The sequence below is a fragment of the Ambystoma mexicanum genome, chromosome 3q, assembly GCF_040938575.1.
Source record: "Ambystoma mexicanum isolate Mex_15411 chromosome 3q, UKY_AmexF1_1, whole genome shotgun sequence".
Classification (NCBI taxonomy): Eukaryota; Metazoa; Chordata; class Amphibia; order Caudata; family Ambystomatidae; genus Ambystoma; species Ambystoma mexicanum.
In genome coordinates, this window is record NC_090926.1 from 983,652,377 (window position 1) to 983,658,376 (window position 6,000).

Consider the following 6,000-nt stretch of genomic DNA (forward strand, 5'->3'; position numbering starts at 1 on the left):
GAAAGGAAAACTTATATTTCCCTTCTGTTCATGTTTTACTACTGGCGTATTTTAGCTTGCATCTTCACAGAGCGCACTCTAAGTAGAGATCACTTTGAGGAGAAAATTAAACAATATATTACTTGTCTATTATCAAGGTCTATCGTGCTTGCCGTACAGCACAGCAGGTGGAGTGTGTGCTCATCCCAATGAGTACTTGCAGAGCAGACCCACATGTGCTGATCGAGTTCACAGCACAGACCTTAGTGCGCGTTACAAAATAACAGACTTTTCAGTTTCATCTTTGCAACGCTCACGGGATAAACATCACATACAAGAATAGCAAATACCCACAAACCCGCCAGCTACCAAAGCTCTTATTCACAGGGTGGAGTTCAACAATCTGGAGGAGATGGGGGGTGGGGCAAAGCAGGTTACCTTGGAAGCAGAGTAAAGGGCAAGGCAGAGCCTTTGTTATGGTGAATCTGCTCGGCTCCCATTCACACCTTACTGACTTCCCGGATGCATTACAAAGGGAGGCTCTCTCTTCAGTGGAGAAAATGTTGTCCAGCAGGCTAACAGAGAGTTGGTGTTGTGGGCTGCTTTACAGAATTGCATTAAGCAAATGCATGCCGTTTCATGTAAAAATGTTGTAATCCCCCTAATATTACAACCTCTCAAGTAGGCGCGTGACACATAGGATTAAATGAGTGCAACGTTTGTATTTGTTTCGTCACCCACACAGTTTAAACATCTGGGTGTATTTTATTTCTGAATTCTTCAAAAGTGTGGGTACTGCTGCATCATTCCTGGCATGGCAAAACTTAGGGCATAATATTTGAGACTTGCTGTTAAAAAGTGTTGGTATTCGATGTTTAAAGTTGTGAAATTAACAACACAAACAGGGATTCATTTCTAGCTGATGCCATAAGCAATGGCCCTGCAGCTGAACTTAGAAAACCTCACGTGTAAAATAATGTCTCGATAACGCAGATTGCTTGACATAAATTATGTAATGGTTTATGAAACAGACCATCTACCTTGGTTATTGATGAAGCTACACTCATTATTTCACATCATGAACACTCAGTTACATGACCAACTAAGTACTATATTAATAAAACCTACCTCAAATGAAATAACACAAATCAATAGCATACTTCAAGGTATGGTGTTTTACTATAAGCAAATATTTTAAACTAACAAATGCAGTGTGTTTGACGGGTTGCTAACATCTTTCTGACCAAACCTCCTTGCATGGCGTACCATTTTTTTTATTGTTCATATACAGTGCACATGGTATGTGATCATGAGTTCTCAGGCTCTTTCCGTGGCGACTGTATTTTTTTAAATTCCTTTACCCTTTGTCTGATGTTTGTTCCTTTCAACACCACCACACAACCTGATAGCTTGTAATAGTTTGTCAAAGAGCAAAGAAAGCTAGCTGAAGATGAGTATTTGATCGCAAACACACTGCAGGCAATACTACCAAGTGAACAGTATATATTTTAATACTTGTATGTTTTATTTAAAATAATTACCCACTCCAATTTTCTGTTTTTCAGCTGAATGTAACCGTACTGTTTACTTTTAGTTGGTAACATACTGGAACCAAAGAATTGGCCCTACTTAACAAAGTGTGATGATTGGGGAGTTTGTTTCTGCAGTTAATGCTGTTATCTAATGACTCATACATGATGTAACCAAAATCAAGAGGTTCTGTGTTGAATATCAGGATCTAGAATAAATCTGCCCGATTACAAGAGGCACAATGGTTGTGTTACTCCCCATTATGGTAAATCCCACTGAGCAAATTCCAGCCAACTACTGTAGGTATTTCCTCCATTTTACCTTCAAATTCATAATTCGGTGGTGCATGAAAGTGGCTATAATGGATTTATCACTTTATTGCCACTTTGTATACACCACTAACCTCGTAATGAGCACACCTGTCTTTAGTTTCAAAATGTGCCTGTTCCAAACAGTTCCTCTTGGGAACTAAATGTGGCTTTCGTGCCTGCTCAGAAGGGCAGACATGGCTGGTAATGGCCCATCAACCCGAGCTAAGGTAGGTTCGAGCAAAGCTAGTGGATATCTGCAGGCTGGCAGTAGCAGCTTGCACCACCAAGCTCTCAGCGGGAGGCCTGAGTGGAAAGAAAAGCCAGGTCAGAGGGAATTGGATGATTTGTACATGCCAGCTCCTGTTTACAACCGGGACTGAGGCAGGTTCCTCACAGCATCCAGGACTTGAGCAATTACTGACACATTGAAAGGCATGATGTTTAATTTGTGGGCTCTTCATCCAGAACTTTAGGTCTGGATGGGGGGCAAGTGGGTGGAGCAACCATATGGTATCCATCACCTTGGCCTTCAACCATTGACAAGATACTTGGGGCCTCCCCAGAGATTAAGCTGGCGTGTGTCCAGTTCCGGGGGAGGAGGGAGTATCCAGGCCACTGGCTTCCTTGAGATCCATGGCCAGTTCTACCAAATCTCCACTCTCTGCATAGAACTCCTCTGGGGAGTCACTTTCTTCTCCAAGGTCAAGGGGTTCCATCCCATAGGGTACGGGGGTCCCCTCCTTCACTGAAGATCCAACCCATTTTTGACATAAAGGGCCATATAAGGAAAGGTGCATATTAGAGGGTGCCCATGTGCCGAAGATGTCGAAATAGAGGTTGGTGACAGTGCCGAGGTCTATGCAGAGCCTGTCAGCACTGGGATGGGTAATGGCACACAGGAGGTCAGACCCATTGGTGCATGGTTGTGGTCTATATGGCCAGTTTTTTTTAAGGAGCGGTGGCCCTTGATGATCACTCTTAGGGTCCCAGATCCATTCAGTCTCCTATTTGCATAGCAGTGCGGTTCCCAGGCTCGCAGTGTGTTATCAGGGTCCCGACTATTTTATTCTCTGTTCTGTACTTATTTTGAAACTTTCCCAGATTTCCGCTCCCTCTTGGTCTGCCTTCATACCTTGTTTCTTGGTGAGCGGGTTCTGAGCAGCGCACTGCTTCTGCAAGGCTCTGGCAGTTTTCTGCCACTTGCTAGCCTTCATTGTGGCACCGGCTACAACATCTTTCCGTGAGTTCTTCTCCTTGCAGCTGCCATGCTCAAGTCCCCGGGATGCACAGAGGTTGCTTTTGGTAGGCTACTGTATCGTCCCTGTGTCAGGGACTGTACGCTGCCTGTCTCCGTCCTCCGTGAACAGCGTTTGGTATTCCTTCTCCGGGTCTGCTGGGGTATTATTTCCAGCTGCTTCCTGGCTGCCACCGGTTCTCCTTCTCCATCTCTGAGGCAATTTTTAACTCCTGCACTTCCTGGTCACATTGTTTAGAGCCAATGGACTCTCGCAGAAGACTACGACTGCTCTGTGTGGTTTGATGGAGTAATCCTCATACTGTTCACGTTCTTCATCACAGTACTGGTATTGGGATAATAAGAGAAGAATGTCTTATTTTTTTGTACCTTACTCTGGTCTTCCTTATTAGAAGTACTGACACCACCGAAAAGTATCTTAGAGCTCTCTAATAGGGAGCAAGGAGGATTTGGACTTTGAAAAGTGGAGGGTTTGACGAGAAAGGCTTTACCACATTCTCTGCGAGAGGCCATCCCTAATCCCATAAGGGGTTTCCTCCCCCATGTGATCCACCCCCAGGGGGATTATTGTACTGTGGACACACCGCCCTGGCCCCATGGGAAAGGTTTCCCCCTATCAGAGAATGCACGGCATCCTCAGATTCGCCAACGTGGACAAACCAGAATCGAACACAGCACTTTATCATTGACCCTTAAGCGGATGCCTGGGAGAGGGCACCCGTGTATGGTTTAATTTGTGAAGGATCACGTGACCGTGTGACAGTGTGTGCAAGAACAACTGCTCTATGAAAGAGGCAGCAATTCTCCAGTGGCACATACCAACATCAACTTAAAAGCTAAGGGTATGTCTATTGGTTTGATGAAGATGTGTTTTAATGTCCAGCAAACAGTACACTTGTTTTGTGATGGATTAAGTGATTGACCACCAGAGTTGCAATGAGTAGGATCAAAAGTTGCTTGGTGGAAGAAGCAGAAATGGCCACCTTCTTTGGATACTGCAGAATATGAACCAAAGAATCCTCAGAAATAAATTCATTGGACTCAGAAAACAATGTGAAAGAGTCAAGGATTATGCCCCGTCCCTTGATTCTAGATTCAGACTCAAACACATCTTCTTGGGTGATACAAAATATAGAGAGTGAGACAATGGGCCTCATTACACGGATGGCGGTGAACCATGGCGCTATTAGCGCCATGGTTCAAGCCGGTAAAATACTGGCACCGCCTTGGTGGAAGGGGGAATTACCGCCCTATTCCAAGGTTGGCGGGGCGGTAATTCCCCCTTCCACCATTGCCCTTCCCCATTCCCATTTGTGCCCCATAGGGCATAATGGGAATGGGGAAGGCGCTAATTACGGTACCGCAAATTGCGGTACCGTAATTAGCACCAAGGTCCCTTTGCGGGTCCCACATTTAACGGCTGGTCTACACCAGCCGTTAATGTCGGGCCCGCAAAGGGACCTCGTAGTAAGGCGGTCAGGGTTTACCGGTACCGGTAAAATACCGGTACCGGTAAACCCTTACCGCCTACCATGTAATGAGGCCCAATGATACAAAACAAGAAGTTGCATGCATTAACAAAGCAATATAATCGCCAAGTTCAAGCACAGTGCACAGGAAGCAAGTTTAAGATCCACCCTGTGCTTCAGTGTGTAGTCTATTCCAGAGATGGTTAGAAAACACGAGTCCCGTGGAGTCCCGCTTTGCCGCGTTACTCTGCTCCCGAGCCCTGAACTATTGTGGAGCCTTGAATCATTGTGGACTATTGTGGACTATTGGACTATTGCACTACATTTACCAGCAGGTGACTTTTAACCCGCAAAGCATACTTGCCAATGATCTTGCCTTCAATAGCCAAGCTTACACTGTATCCATTTGTATTTGTCTAGGCCAACTGGTAACCCTTTTGGAGGCGGGCCGATAAAAGGAGGAGGTCGCGCGCACCGGGCGCGCGCGCCCAAGCGAGTCCCGTGGAGTCCCGCTTTGCCGCTTCGCCGCGGCGTCCGGGGCTCCGCGGGACCGAGGCACACACTCACACAAGGCTCCCTGATAGGGGTGAGTGCTCATTTCGCTATACTTTTCCCCCCTTAAAACTAAGATCTGAGCAACTATTAACTCACGTTGCAGCTCACTGAGCCTTACTTGACACTATGTCCACTCGTCCTAACGGTTATTTCCGGTTGACATCGGGCATGCCGGACAACACAAGGCAAAGAATTATGTCTGAGACCCATCCTGTCCGCGAAGACCTCACCACAGACGCTGTTGCGTCCACTATGTGTTCTACGCCACTTCAACAAAACTCTCGACAAAAATCCAAAACACTGTATAACAAAAAGGATCGGAAGGGGCATAACACGGACACACGGAAATATGGGTTTGGATCTTTGAGAAATGCTGAATTGGCAAGTATCTCTGTGTGTACAGAATCTTTGATAACCCCCACTACTGATGAGGCACAAATTCAATGTAACACCCAAACAGTTGATCTTATTGTCCAGACTGCATGTAATCTTTCCATAATGACTGATAATGAAAAACTGTCCGCATCGATGTCTGATAGCATGTTGTTGAGAAATGCCCTGTCTGGAGTGCCGCATACAGGCATCCCCGTAGACGAAAATGTGGAAGAGGCCATAATTGATTTAGATTCGACCAATTCTTCCTTTTCAGCCAGCTCAGAAAGGTCAAATCTCTCACAATCCCCTGACATGTTTCAGCGATCCAATGGCAGCACTGCAGTTGACATCTCATTTATCCCTCCAACTCCTTGCAGGGCTCAGGATGGTCAACAGGCTTCATCTCCTAACCTGATTGACATACCTAAACCCGCTAATCTAACCTTAGAGGTCATGAATATAGCACTTATGTCTCTTGCCAAGTTATTTGAATCCACCGATGGCACACTTAGAGTGCTTACAGAAA